Genomic DNA, 15,814 nt, shown 5'->3' with positions numbered 1-15,814 from the left:
CGCCAACATGGCACCCAGACCCCACGCAGCATTCTCATGTTCTGGTTGCTAACAAACGCCGGTGGTAGACTCATCAGAACAGAGTGGGCGAGCTGACCAATCAGAGCACAGTGGGCTCACAGGGAGGAGGAGGATATTGCACAATATAAATCTATTCTAGTATACCTCAACAATGGAATTATGATCAGTAGAAATGGCCATGACATGGGACCTTTAACCTTTCAAGATAATTTGATGATCAGGTGAAAAGAAGAACTTCACCTTGAAGTATGTGCAAAACACATCTCAGGGGTCACGAAAATCATTAGAAATCATCTTCCTAAATATTTCAAAAGCAAATGATAACATCCTGTGTCCGAGACATTAGCCAGATGCGCATGTAATTATAAAAGTAAAAGAACTAAAATGTGCAACCAAAAGTTGTATCTATTTAAATAATAAGCCAAATCTGGTCACAAAAGTCCCATAGATGCCCTGTGATCAAACACACTTCAACAGTTAAAACTGATCTGTGACTCATTCACAGAGAGAATGGTTACAATGACAAATAGTAATTGTAATTGCAATACATCAAAGGACAGTTCCAAACAATTATAACCAAGAATAATCAAACACTAATTAACATGTGTTATCGTCTGTCACAAGACAAAGCTCTACAAATATGACATGGAAAATAGAATTGCTTTATTATCTGAGCAGGAGACAAAGAGTCTCCTTCTCGTATCTTCATTGATTGTCTGGGGGTGTGTAAGAGGCCATAAAGCCCAAGTCAAAGCTAGTCGACAAGCACCTGTCTAATCCTGCTGATCATAGCAGCATTGTCATTATCTATGGGCCCTTGCCTATGACTGTAATTAGAACTGCCTTGGGTGATCTGAAACACAGATGGTACTGGGAGACTAAGCAAACGGGAGCAAGGTAATCGTTTGGGGCTGCAGCAGCAGGCAAATCTTTAAAGACATGAGCTGACTGAGGCTAAACACTAAAACAATGTAGTCAGGGTTATCTAGTCTGATCACATTTACTGTAGCTTCTTCATTCCACAGATAGACTGTCAAGAAAACCTCCTTAGCTGTGTTTCAGTAATAGGTAATCTGATGGACCTGAAATGAAATTCAAGCATGTGAAATGCAGTTAATTGAATGAAAACAATGACTGTTGAATCACATGAAGTCATGTCCTCTTTAGTATTTATTAACCCCTTCAACCTCGCCCAACATGTTGTGCACCGAAGCATCATTCAAACACAAGTAGTTTCATCAGGATCCCACAGTTATTTCTGGTTTTGAGTGCCATTCTGCATGTACTGGTGTCTCATCAAAGTTTTACCTGAGCTGAGGTTTCATTGTCTGCGCTATATCAAAATAGTTTCCCTTTACACAGGGGTAGGCCACTTTCCCTCTGATTTATTGGGCAAAAATTCCATAAAAAGCTTTGAGTCTGTGGTCTGAGGGAAAACTAGCTTTCTGAACTCGGGTCTGATCACAGGTTATTTCAAAGAGAGGGCGTTTCTATTAGTTGTTGCAGTTTACGTCTCTTTAGCCGAGGAAAGCTTGATTCAGCAAATGAAAAACCTGCAGCAAAACCTGCGATTCCAGAATGGCAATAAATGCAATAAAATGTGACAAATGTTGCATGTGACAATATTGTAAAGCATTTTAGGGACTGAGAAATGTGTTGCTCATAGTTTAGCCTGCTAACCCTAGCCAAAGGTTGTTCTCTTAGAATTGCTGCAATATACCAGCATTGCGGTCACAATCTCAATTGGGATGTTCAATATTAATGAGTAGTACTCCCACGGTTATACACGATAGCCATGCTCGTTTAGTGAGAGGCGCTTAGGACAGAGAGGAAAGAGCTGCAGAGATGGGCGGTATTTTCAAATTCAGTTGAGTTTTTTTTGCCAACCCCAGCTTTAGAAACAACGGTTTCCTCACAGTCTCAGGAAGTATAGGGTTTGGCTAAAACTAAGCTGACGTAATACAGAAACTCCCTACAGCGAAGTATACCTTGAGGATTATGAAGCACTTAAAACTTAATAAAAGGATCATAAAATAGATTTATGATATTCACTCAAAATGAACAGCTCGCTGTTTTAAAGCTAAGAGTAGGAGGTAAAATGAAGTTCTGGCCATAAACGCTTATCACATGGTCTTTATCAACTAATTGAATTTGTTTTAGTTTCAGAGGTTGGGAATTAACTGTCATGCTCAATTTCTAAGTCATAATGGGAAACAAAAACATGCCAAGTTTGAACATCTGCATTTAATGGCATTTGAGGAAACACATTATGTCTGATGAGGACTTTGTCTACAGTCAAACAACCCAGAAGTTTAGTTGTGGTTGTTTGTTTCAACTTTTTCTTTACACAGCACTTTTGCAATGCAAGGACTTGCTTTTTGTGATTTTAATAATTCCACATGATGTTTTATTTGGCATTTAAAAATGTGCATCATCCAACGCCTCCACTCTCTTGCTTTTTGGGTGCAGGTGTGAAGGAGCTTTGCAGTCACAGCATGGAAAAGATGAAAGAAAATGTAACGTTTAACAGGAGCACCAGCCATATGACTGGGTGCACAGACTGGGTGCGACCGACACAAGTCAGCTTTTTGCATACATAAAGATGTACGGTATGGGCATAACACAAGTACAATTTTCCTTCAGTGTGCTTTTCGTTAACCTACAATTGCCATGTCAGTCCTCAAAATCAGCCAGCCCATAGATCCTCCAGACAGGAGACTCCCATTGAACATAGCAACATAAAACTCTCCTCCCACCTCTCTGCATAAAGCTATGCAGGCCAGGCTCTGTAGATCCAGCCTCACTGGGCTCCAGCATTGGGGGAAGGTACTAAGTTAACATATGGCTTATGGTGCATTGTGGGCCATGCTTTCAGCTCATCATCAACAATGCTTCTTATCTGGCACAGAACCATGCTGGATTGCTGGGCTGTTAAATTGCACTGCAGACTTTTGTAAACAAAGTAGGCTATCCAGTTTTGGTTTTCTGACGGACTGACCCATATTCTGATTATGGAAATAAATCGCTCTTCATTGACACAAAACTCCCCAAATGTGCTAAAAGTTATTGTCGTCGAGGCTCAGTTCTCACCACCTTAGTAACAACGTGTGTAACACTTAGGTAATCACATCGACTGTTACACCCGCAGACAGCTGCTTGTAGAGAATGATGACTAGGCTACCTGTTTTATAACTATGTTTGCTGTGTGGGAAAATGTGTTGCTGGCACTATGTGGCTCGATCGCGTGTCAAGCAAAGCGGTCCGCCACAGTTTGGTGACGCAAGGGGAGCTATTAATATCTCAGGAACGGGATGTTCTCGCTTCAGCATTGGGGTCATTCGAGGATAAACCGCGTACGTCCCATGTAAACGGTGCCGTTACGGCGAGCGTAACGATACGACGTAAATTACGCCGAGAAGTTTAAAGGGGGACGCTGCCATTTTTCGTTTTTCAATGCATAGAGCCCACCCCCCTCGCACCGGGCTCGCGGTCAGTCTGGTTCATGCAACATGCACCCTTCAGTCTGTGAGGAGCCTCGCCCACATGTGAACCCGGTGACTGGGGGAGGCACTGTAGTCCAGGTGGTGTAAACAGGCATGTGATGTAACACTAGCTCTCTTTGGAAATCTTGTGTTTTGAAATTCAACCTGGCTATTTTCCTTTTGAACTCATTCTGTCCCACTTTAGATTTAAACAAACAGTGGCCATGTAGCCTACTCGATGAAGACTGTTAATGCAATCAAAAATATACTAAAGCTAATGGAAAGATGGAGACATGTCATACATGTGTATAAAAACTACACTCAACCCTGAAAGGACAAATCAGACACAAGATGTTTATTTATGCAACCCAGTGGTCTCTAATTAGTAGTCTAGCATAAAGTACAGACAGACTCCTAGGGAAGAGTTCCCCCCAGAAGACCCAGCAGTTTTGTATAGCAAACTGTCTGTATAGTAGATTTGTATATCAATGCCAATGAAAGGTTTATTGATCCTCAACAAATCATTTGATTGATGAGGCGATCCATAGAAAAAGTATCTGCTAATATACTCATGTAATACAGTTGCTTTGAATGCAAAAAATAGGTCTGAGCTTCTCCAATTCGAGGATCTGCTGGTTTTCACAGTTGTATATTGATACACATTGAATTTCTGGGTTTTGTAAGATGAAACAAACCATGTTAAGAAGTTATTCTGGGTTCAGGGATATTATGATAAACATTTCACACTACTTTCTTAATGAGTAATCGGGAAAATAATCATCAGTTGCAGTAAGTTTGCATTAAGTTGATGTAGAAATAACCATATCTAATATATATACAATATATTTTTTCTTGCTTTAATATTGAGCATGCTTCCAGGTTATTACTCGTGGATGACGATCTTTATAAGTGCCTCTGTTGAATGGCCTTAGAATAAGAGACCCTCATCTCTATAGCATCAGTGTGACTAGTTAATGCAGCGCCTGCGGACTTACCACCCAGCTGAATGGTGTGTTTCAGAGTCAGGTCCCTTCACCAATGCCTGCGAGGCACATCCCTCCCCAGCCAGATCAATGCATTCTGAATAGGTCCACTACTGACCAGCAAATGAGTGCAAAAAAAAAAACTGTGTCCGCTTCACTTTGCTCTTTTGAGCTGTATTGTGTGGAGTGGACAAAGCCACCATGCTGTGATGTAAAGGAACAATGATGGCAGTACATAGCCCTGGCTCAGCATCAGCCTAGGGTCAAGTGAATGACGTTGATTTTAGCTTGTGATTCTGTCCTCCACTCTACATGTATCACAGTTGTCACGTCCACGTCATAGGACAGAGTATAGTGGCTTGAGAAGGCTCTAATGCTTTCAAATTATGCAGCAATTCAACATGTTCCATCAATGAGTGTTGGGGAGCACTCTGTTCTGTGGTGGTGTGTTGGTGAGGCAGCACCGAGGCGGGGGAGGCAGGCAGGATTAACATACTGGTGAAAAAGGCTGCCTCTGTTGTGTGGCTGAACATGGACAGCCTCGAGGCACAAGCAGAGGGAGGATGACAACCAAATTGAACTCCAGCTTAAACAACACCTCCCACCCTTCTGTGAACTGATGCAGTGACCCCCTCCTTTCCAACACACTCTCACTCCCTAACGGCCCGTCTACACTACAGGCATCAAAAAATGCTTTCAACGCTTCGCCCATTCACTTGAATGGAGTGACGTAGTTGATTTTGAATCTTCGCCGAACTGCATTGTGGGGAGCGGAGCGTGGCTTTGCAAGCATCGCGAGCATCAAAAGTTGAGCAATGTTCAACTTTTGAGGCTCGATGCTTGGCATCAGCCAATCAAATCATGCGTATGCAAATCTGACAGTACAAGCGCTAGCCAATCAAACCGCGTGTATGCTGGGAGAGAGTACGCAGGTAATTTCCTCATATTCAAAAAAATGGAGCGGTAGTGAATCACCCGGTGCTGTATGATCAGTCTCTGTTCATCTACCGGGATACAAACCGGAGGAGCGAGGCATGAAGGGAGGTGGCAGAGACAGTGGATGAAACTGGTAGGTTTTCGCCTGTTTGGGGATTTTATATCCAGTTTACTTCTTTTAACATTGCTATTGCTTTGTATGCCAGGGGCGGGAGATTCCTGATTGGTTGTTGGTCGCCTTGGGCGCGTGAAATCGCCAAGCCTCAGACACGCCCAGCTTCAAGATTTTTCTATGCCTGTAGTGTAGACGGGCCGTAAGCGTCCAGGAGCGATGTTTGGTCAGTGTCCGCGGCGTCCAGTTGTGACGCTCCTAGGCTCCTTCAGCGTCATAAAGGGACGCAAATAGCTTTCAACTGATTGCAATGTATTCCCATCTGCGGCGGGATTTGAAGCTCATGGAAGCACGGCATTTGTTTGTGTCGGCTGCCCTTAAAGGCAATGTGAGCGTCCATTCCCATTGGATAACGGAGAATTGTACACCCGGAAGTAAGTATTCCTCTTACTGTCGATTGATTTTACAGTGATATCTGCACTACTCATCGACTAAAAAACACCAGATTATCCTTGTTAATTACACAACATTGATTGGTTTAAATTGTGTGCAATGCTTTTGTATTTTTCCCCTTCGATTCGGAGAAACAAATATGTTTTCGGAGTAAAGGATGGCAGAAGACACTACACTACCCAGAATCCCCAGCTATCGTTTGGACACACTATGTCACGTGATCTTCAAATTTCTCCCTGCAGAAAAAGAAAACATGGCCGAACTTCGTTTTATTCTCGGTGGAAAATGCCTATTTTAAAGTTAGTTTGGCCATTAAAATGCGTTTTGATGTCATTTGATGCGAGAAATATGAGTTGTTATTTCAGATTATGTGTGCAGTGGATGTACATGATCTTTAGTTTGCTAGTTATTACGAAGATTACTTCAGGAAATCGCGACGTTTTCATTGTTACCAAGGTGGTTGCTAGGGACGCTGCTATCGATATTATTTCTGTTATGTTGTGTAACTGTTTAATGGTGTTATCTTTATTGCTACCCCCTTCCGCGTCAATGTATAGTGTTGTTCCACAGCGCAAACACATTAGTTTAACAAAATCCGCATCTAGAGATAGCCTACGTTATTTTCCCCTGTGCAATTCCAGTCTCACATCTCAGAGCACATCGTCATTAACAAATACCGGAAACAGACCGAAAACATTTAAAAAAATTAAAATAATACTTTATTCCGAGTGTGCTTGCTTTTCTCTTTGAAAGTCATCACATAACGGCATTGTAATACACGGTTAGGCTGCATTAAATATTGCATATCTGCCGTAGTTCTGTATTTATAGAGCCCTGATGAGAAGACTTCTAGAAAAACATGAGGAACTGAAAACGTGACGTGGATCATAAATATATCAGCCATTAAACAACATCTTACATTTCTTTTCACACAATACGTCTCCTTGCAGTATCAACACTAATTCGGCTGACTTTTATATTTGATCCAATTGGTAGATAGGCTGTATTTACACCATAACGGTGCACAGCTGATAGAAAGGGACACCTGGTGATTAAAGCATGTTATTGAATTTCATTATATTTATTATTAGATATTAATAGGATCCCTATAAAGTATATTCATTACTCGTTATTCTCTACTAATAGTTAATTAAAGACTGTATATAATGACTATTTTGCACATCCCTTTCAAGATTTCAAGATTTTCTAAGGTTTATTGACATATCATATAGGCCTACACAACTATGGTGTAGTTCTGCATTGAATGAAAAACTTGCGTCGCAGGTTCCTCAACAGTGCATTACAAGACATCTATCAATATTTGTGCATACCTCCAGCAATGTTAACTATGTTGAAGCACTTATTCTAACTGATATTATACATAATGTATTATACTCTTATAATCTGTATGTAGATATTTCATCTCCGGCCTTGTCAGGTATTGAACAATCAATAAATAAAGAACACAGAATTATTAAATATAAAACACAGAATTTGTGTGATTATACTAAATGATTTACAAATAAACACCACTGCATATTTACAATTGTTACACATGCTGATGTAACGCAAATGTTCCAACTTGGGATCAATAAAGTATATCTTATCTTAAGCTGATCGATGGCTACTGCCATATTTGCAAAATTTGCCTCTGAACCTTGACAAGTGCATGTTTCAGGCTTATCAATTAATGTAATGTAATGTTATCAATTAACAACAGGGGTCACAAACATAAGACCAGCTGTTAAATAAAGCTCTTCTGACCTTAGCTGGCATATGTGTATATATATTAATGCTGCCCATTATGGGCACAAGCAATTTTCACCCATTTATTAATTATATGTTTTAAATTTGAGTGTTTCCTATCCCCTAAACCTCCAGGGATGTACACAGTTTAATACTGGCAACTTCTTATTATGGGAAATACGAAAACGTCTTTTAAAACTACAACTCCCAGTAGAGACGTGCCATAGATAGAGAACATGTTGCGAAACAGAATAGCCAGCATGTGTAGTTCTGGGGACGGGGTGGGGGAGGGGGGGACGCGGTGGACCCGTTCAAATCCAGTTTTGGACAGTCTGCCGTGGTTCCATCCCATTTCAAGTGCCTCACAGAGCACCAAAGAGTTTACCATGTTTCCTCCTCTTCTTCCTTCCAGTCTTAACTTGCTCGTTGTTGTTGAAAAAGGATGACACCATTTCCCAATTAGGACGCTTAATCACGTTTGTTATAGAAGTATTCATGACATGTGTTGACAAAAAATATATTGACATGCGATGTAACCGGATGATTCGTATCATGTTTTTGTACAGATTAAACAAATATAATATATAAAGGTGTGAATAGAGAACCGCAGTGACGCGTCGTAAAACCCGGAAGTAAGTTAGCATTTTTAGCACTTCCGGTTCCTTCGTCAAAAAGCAATGCATTTTCTCCATAGGGTTTTGGAAAATAGCTCGAAATAAAGTCTGTGGTTAACACAAATTTAAGAGAAATCACGTTTTGTTCTACAACATTAAATACATCAGCAGTGACCCAACTGGTGATTTTTGAAGAGTTTACGTGTCTGAAAAACGATGGTTGTTACCGAGTGGCTGAATAGGACTACAGAAATTGTCGAGGCCGTTGTACGTCATTACGCCGAACACGTAAACACTCCCACTAAATTTGTTTTCCCCTGTGTTCTGCTTGAATGCAAGTACCTGCCTATCTTTATTATTTGTATATCTATATCTGACCATTATAATCTGTATTTTTGAAATTGTAGTTTTTAACACCGTAGTTTTACAAATTATAGAATTAATTAATTACCAGTGTTTTCTAAGTTTACTCGGCAGTTCGTTTCGTTAGCTAACGTTAGCTAAAGCTAGTGCTACTAGTTAGCTACGCAATGGTTTGTTGCTTTGCTCCGGGTTGCAGCCACAGGTCTTCGCATGAAACGTGCTCGTTCAATCAACCAATCAATCAATCAATCAATCAATCAATCAATCAATCAATCAATCAATCAATCAATCAATCAATCAATCAATCAATGTTTATTTATATAGCCCAATATCACAAATGTTACATTTGTCTCAGTGGTCTTCACAGTGTGTACAGAATATCAGTATGACAATACGACACCCTCTGTCCTTAGACCCTCACATCGTACAAGGGAAAATTTCCGAAGAAACCCACAGTTTAAAGGGAAAAATGGGAGAAACCTCAGGGAGAGCAACAGAGGAGGGATCCGTCTCCCAGGACGGACAGACGTGCAATAGATGCCGTGTGTAAATTGAAAAGATAATACATTTGCAACATAGGTAGTCCAAATGTTTGGAAATGCATGTGTGTATAATAGGAAGATGAATCCACGAGGATATCCATCCAGGACCGATGATCCAGGACCACAGCCACGACTCACGATCCAGGGCTCGCGATCCAGGACACAGGACCGCAGGATTATCCATGACTCCGGATCCCGGCGTATATAGACACCAAAAATCGTTTCGTTTCCCGGCCAATGTTTTCCAAAGGAGAGTCTGGATTCGTGGGGTGTACAGTTTAACCATGTCCTGGATGTAGGAAGGGCCAGATCCATTCACAGCATAGAAAAAACACTATAGAAGCAGTTCCTGCCGTTGTTACGTTAGTTCAAACAGTAACAACGGACTACTTTTCTTAGCGGATGCATGTCAATTTAAATCAATACATAAAACTATTTTTGAAATCAATAAAATCTTTTTCTAAATCCATAAAACATTTAAATTATTATTGGGAGTCATGTCGTTACTTTGTTGAGAATATGGCCATGTGTAATAAGCGGGATAATGTCCACATTGCACATTGCATAATGTGCCTTCATGCCGATCTAGATCCCTCCGCAAAAACAAAACAAAAAACGGCTCGTTCGCGGGCGAGAGCCGGCTCCCGTCGTTCACTTAAAAGAGCCGGCTCTTTGAGCCGGCTCGTTCGTGACCGACACATCACTAATTCGTTCTTTCAAGATGGCCGAACAACAAGTTGAAACAGCGGTAATAGTATTTTCCAGAGATGCATGTTTATATTTATTGTAATGTCATTTTTCTTAACACACAATTGTCTGTTTTTATGATGCTGGAGGCACCTTCCATGAAAATGGCTGATGGGGTTAATAATAATTAGAACAGCCAATAAAATGTTTGTTTAATAAAGACTTTCCTCTTTGTATGTACTGTATATATTTTTTTATTAATCTTACCACCAGACACAACATGAACAAATGAATGATAAACATCAGGACAGTAACTTAAACTTCAGTATTTTAGGTGTACAGAAACCTCTACTCATGTTGTTAAATGATATACAGCAATATCTTCCATAAAACGTAGTTGATTGATTTGAATAATAATTACTACCACTGCACAAACAGTGAAAAATGATATGCCTACAATTTATGAATTTGTCTTCTCTGTGGGTTGTATACTCTTCATTCTTTATGCAAATTAATTATAATTATTATTTTTCAAAGTTCGTTTATGATTCATTCAAAGCATTAAAATAAATGAGAAACAGAGAGCGAAGAAATACGTGGGGGCGGGGTTCATAACCCTTTAGGAAACGCCCCTATAGGATCCGCCCCTATACGATCCGCCCCTATACGATCCGCCTCCTTGCTGCAGTCTGCAGCCAGACTCTATTGAACCAGTGGAGAAATAACCGGAAATACCAACCAAATGCTACTCCGACGTAATGATATATTTTGTAATAGTCACACTCGATTACGCCGATTTTCTTGTTGGTCGACACCTCTTTTAGCAGAAACAAAGGCTACATTAATGTATTAAATCGATGTTAATCCGTGTGTGTGAATGTGGAATTAACGGACGTGACGTTGTGCGATTGAGTTGCCAGGCAACAGCTTCGGTTCATGTTAATTTACAAACTCTTCAACTACAACCGTAATTATATTTAAAAACATGTTAGAAGGCCTCACGAAATACTTTAATGCAAATTCAAATGTAAATGTGAAGGAATGTGTGTATAACAAAATACATCGGTCATAAACGAAACCGGAAACAGACGTAGGCAAGATCCTCAGCTCGATGATTGGATGGTTTAGCCGCAATGCATGCTGGGATTTGGTGTTTATGTGATGTGAAATCTGAAAACGTTTTTTAAAAATACAATAATATTTTATTCCGAGTGTGCTTGCTTTTCTCTTTGAAAGTCATCACATAACGGCATTGTAATACACGGTTCGGCTGCATTAAATATTACATATCTGCCGTAATTCTCTATTTATAGAGCCCTGATGAGAAGACTTCTAGACAAACAGGAGAACTGCCGCCAAAACTGAAGACGTCTAGACAAACATGAGGAACTGAAAACGTGACGTGGATCATAAATATATCAGCAATTAAACAACATCTTACATTTCTTTTCACACAATACGTCTCCTTGCAGTATCAACACTAATTCGGCTGACTTTTATATTTGATCCAATTGGTAGATAGGCTGTATTTACACCATAAAGGTGCACAGCTGATATAAAGGGACACCTAGTGGTTAAAGCATGTTATTATTTTATTATTAGATATTAATAGGATCCCTATAAAGTATATTCATTATTCGTTATTCTCTACTAATAGTTCATTAAAGACTGTATATAATGACTAGTTTGCACATCCCTTTCAAGATTTTCTAAGCTAAGATTTATTGACATATCATATACACAACTACTGTATGCAATAAATGAAGAACTTGGGTCGCAGGTTCCTCAACAGTGCATTACAAGACATCTATCAATATGTGTGTGTACTCCACCATTAAACTGTCATTCTGCACATTTCTTATACTTTCTACATACATCTCATAAGAGTATAATACATATGTATAATACCAGTTTAATAATAAACAAATAATAAACAAATAAGTGCTGAAACATAGTTAACATTGCAGGAAAGCAATATATTAGACGTTAAGTACTTTGTCAGGCTTAATATGTATCTGTAGATACAAATGTCACTGTGTGTGCTGTGTGCTCTGCATGTGTGACCATTAAAGAATCAGAATACCTTTATTAGTTCCACAGAGGGGAAATGTGCAGCGTTACAGCAGGAAAGAGCCACAGACAGCTTAGTGTTGCATATCTTACATGCGTTAAAAAAGTACTAAGTTATAATATAATAAACAATATGCTAAACAAAAGATAAAAAGTTACATAATTTTCAAAAATACAGATAAAAAACAAAACGTCATATATATATATATATATATATATATTGATTTAGTGGCCAGGTATAAATGACACAGTTATTACGGAGCGTCCACACTACAGCTCCAAAAATAGCTTGGAGCTGGGCGTGTCTGGAGCTTGGGGATTTTATTCAAGCAACACGGCCAACAACCAATCACATGAATCTCCCGCCCCCGACATACAAAGCAAAAACCCCCGGGGATTTTATGGGAGCAATATATATATAAACTCCCCAAACAGGCGAAAACCTACCAGTTTCCCCCACTGTCTCTGCCACCTCCCTCCATGCCTGGTTCCTCCGGTTTGTATCCCGGGAGGTGAAGAGGGTCTGGTCATACAAAACCGGGTGATTCGCTACGGCGATAGTTAGTTTCTCCTCCGACTTTTTTTGAAATATAGAAATGAACGGCGGGATATCTCTCCCAGCTTAGACGCGGTTTGATTGGCTAGCGCTTCAGCTGTCAGATTTTGGGAAACGGGATTTGATTGGCTGGCGCTGGCTACTCCGGCGTCCAGGCGACCAGAAGTTGAACAATGTTCAACTTCTGGTCGCCTGGGACGCCTGAGACGCCTCGCTCTGCTACCCACAATTCAGTTCGGCGAAAAAGCGCGGCTACGTGACGTCACCCCATTGAAAGTGAATGGGCAGCTTGGAGCAGCTTGGAGCTTTCGACGCTGTCGACGCTGTAGTGTAGACGGGCCGTAAATGGCATATATATATTGCACATATAGCACATATTGCACAAAGTTGGTTTGTATTTAGTAGCAAGGGGTGTTATAGTCTGTGTTGTGGTGTGTGTAGGAGGGTCTACTAGGGGCAGTGCTGGTTGTAAAGTCTGACCGCTGCAGGAAGGAAGGACCTGCGGTTTCAAGAGGGTTTCATCCCTCCATATTCTTCTTAAAGCTTTATTTCTTATTCAAAAGAAGACCTTAACCTAAAGTACTCTTTAATGTTTAAATTAAGCCTTATTAGTTTGTCTGTTTTGCACATCCTCCTATTAATATCTAATAATAAAATAAGACAATTCAATAACGTGCTTTAATCACCAGGTGTCCCTTTCTATCAGCTGTGCACCGTTATGGTGTAAATACAGCCTATCTACCAATTGGATCAAATATAAAAGTCAGCCGAATTAGTGTTGATACTGCAAGGAGACGTATTGTGTGAAAAGAAATGTAAGATGTTGTTTAATTGCTTATATATTTATGATCCACGTCACATCTTCAGTTTTGGCGGCAGTTCTCCTCTTTGTCTAGAAGTCTTCTCAGCAGGGCTCTATAAATAGAGAATTACGGCAGATATGTAATATTTAATGCAGCCGAACCGTGTATTACAATGCCGTTATGTGATGACTTTCAAAGAGAAAAGCAAGCACACTCGGAATAAAGTATTATTGTACTTTTAAAAAACGTTTTCAGATTTCACATCACATAAACACCAAATACCAGCATGCATTGCGGCTAAACCATCCAATCATCGAGCTGAGGATCTTGCCTACGTCTGTTTCCGGTTTCGTTTATGACCGATGTATTTTGTTATACACACATTCCTTCACATTTACATTTGAATTTGCATTAAAGTATTTCGTGAGGCCTTCTAACATGTTTTTAAATATAACTACGGTTGTAGTTGAAGAGTTTGTAAATTAACATGAACCGAAGCTGTTGCCTGGCAACTCAATCGCACAACGTCACGTCCGTTAATTCCACATTCACACACACGGATTAACATCGATTTAATACATTAATGTAGCCTTTGTTTCTGCTAAAAGAGGTGTCGACCAGCTGGGGCAACAAGAAAATCGGCGTAATCGAGTGTGACTATTACAAAATAAATCATTTGGCATTTGGTTGGTATTTCCGGTTATTTCTCCACTGGTTAACATGGGTTAACAATACCGTGTAACTGTCACGTTTGAAATCGTGACATCTTCACGTCTCCCAGCATGGTAAATCGTCACATGTTCACGTCTTGCTGTGATACCGGGTTGTTCAAAACAGTGCACAAACGCTACGAGACGGAATTCCCTCCTAATTCTGCCCTACGCTCCCAAAAGTGGAGGGGCCTGAAAGGACAGCTAAATGCACAGCAGTCCATTTTCACCAGGCCCAACAACAAGAGCAAGGCTGCTACCATAGCATCTTATCGTGTCAGTCACGTTCTTGTGAAACACATGAAGTCTTTCAAAGACGGCGAAGTTGTGAAAGAAGCATTCCTGGAGGCTGCTGACGCACTTTTGGGGGACAGTAAAAATAACAGTAGCATCTCAACAGGTTTTTGATACAATAAAAACTCAAGTTAGATACCGTTATTAATCAGCTGTAAGTTTTAGTTTGTTTGAACTTATTCATTATAATTATTGTACAAAATGGTATAAGAATGCAAACATTAAGATCTGTTCTGTTTAAATTGATTATAGTCTTAATTCAGGTTAAGAAACTAGTGTTGCTTGCATCCTATTTTAAAGGCATTTATTTTTATACTCTACTAAAATGCAACAAAAAAAGGGTTTGATTATATTAATTTGGTCTTTTTTATTGCATTTTGGCAGCAGATTCCTGTGTAGCTTCAGATCTGAGTTGTCTTATTAGTAAGCCTAATTTATACTTTTGTAACAACACTATTTTTATATAATGGCAAAGAAAGGGTTCAGAGTCTTTTCTTTTTTCCTGTGTCATATGTGGCAGCACTGTTCAATGTTTCTTGAAAACATTACCCACTTGTAGTATGTGACGTGTGGATAAACTCCAACTCTGTATCAACAACACTGTTGTGTAACTTCAGTTAAATGCTTGTATGTGTGTAGATTAGAAAGAGGAAAGATAAAGGATCTGCAGTATTTTATGAAGTATTAATCGTACGAAGGTCAGTTTTATACAAGTAGAAGTGTGTATTTACCTGGTAGTAGGCTGTCAGTAATGGCTACGCCTCTCTATTTGGACTGGTAGATCTCGGCAGACTGGCAACTTTAAAAGTAGCTCTCGGTTCAAAAAAGGTTGGGCACCCCTGATTTATAGCATAACGTTAGCATTTCGCTTTTGGCGACTAGATTTATGATTCAAAAATTATAAAAGTAGGGTAGACATGTGGAGATTATCCGGCTGAACAAAACGTGATCCCTCTCTTAAATGTGTGTCAACCACAGACCTTATTTCGAGCTATTTTCCAAAATCCTATGGAGAATTTGCATTGGTTTTTCACGAAGGAACTGGAAGAAGCTTACTTCCGGGTTTTACGATGCGTCACTGCGGTTCTCTATTAGTGAGTTCTTGTGTTACCTTTGTAGTGAGACAGGCTAGCACTATTACCCTTTTTTACAGACTAAGCTAAGCTAATGGCTGCTGGCTGTATCTTTATATTTGCCCAACAGACAGAAACATTGTATTGAGGTCCCTATCACAGTAAAAAAAAAAAAATGCATTTCGTTTTTTTTGTGCATAAATCTATAAATCCTGACTGAATAAAGATGGATGTTTTGTTGAGAATAGCATGCAACAGTAGCAGGGACATGTGATCTTATCTGTACATGTGCAAGGTAATTATGTGGCTTTTACTTTTGTACTGAGTCTTGAAGATAAGGACCAATGACACTGTAACAAGTGTAGCCAG

The sequence above is a fragment of the Pseudochaenichthys georgianus genome, chromosome 6 (genome assembly GCF_902827115.2).
Source record: "Pseudochaenichthys georgianus chromosome 6, fPseGeo1.2, whole genome shotgun sequence".
Taxonomy (NCBI): domain Eukaryota; kingdom Metazoa; phylum Chordata; class Actinopteri; order Perciformes; family Channichthyidae; genus Pseudochaenichthys; species Pseudochaenichthys georgianus.
The sequence above is the reverse complement of the archived record's forward strand: the minus strand, read 5'-3'. Positions refer to the sequence as shown.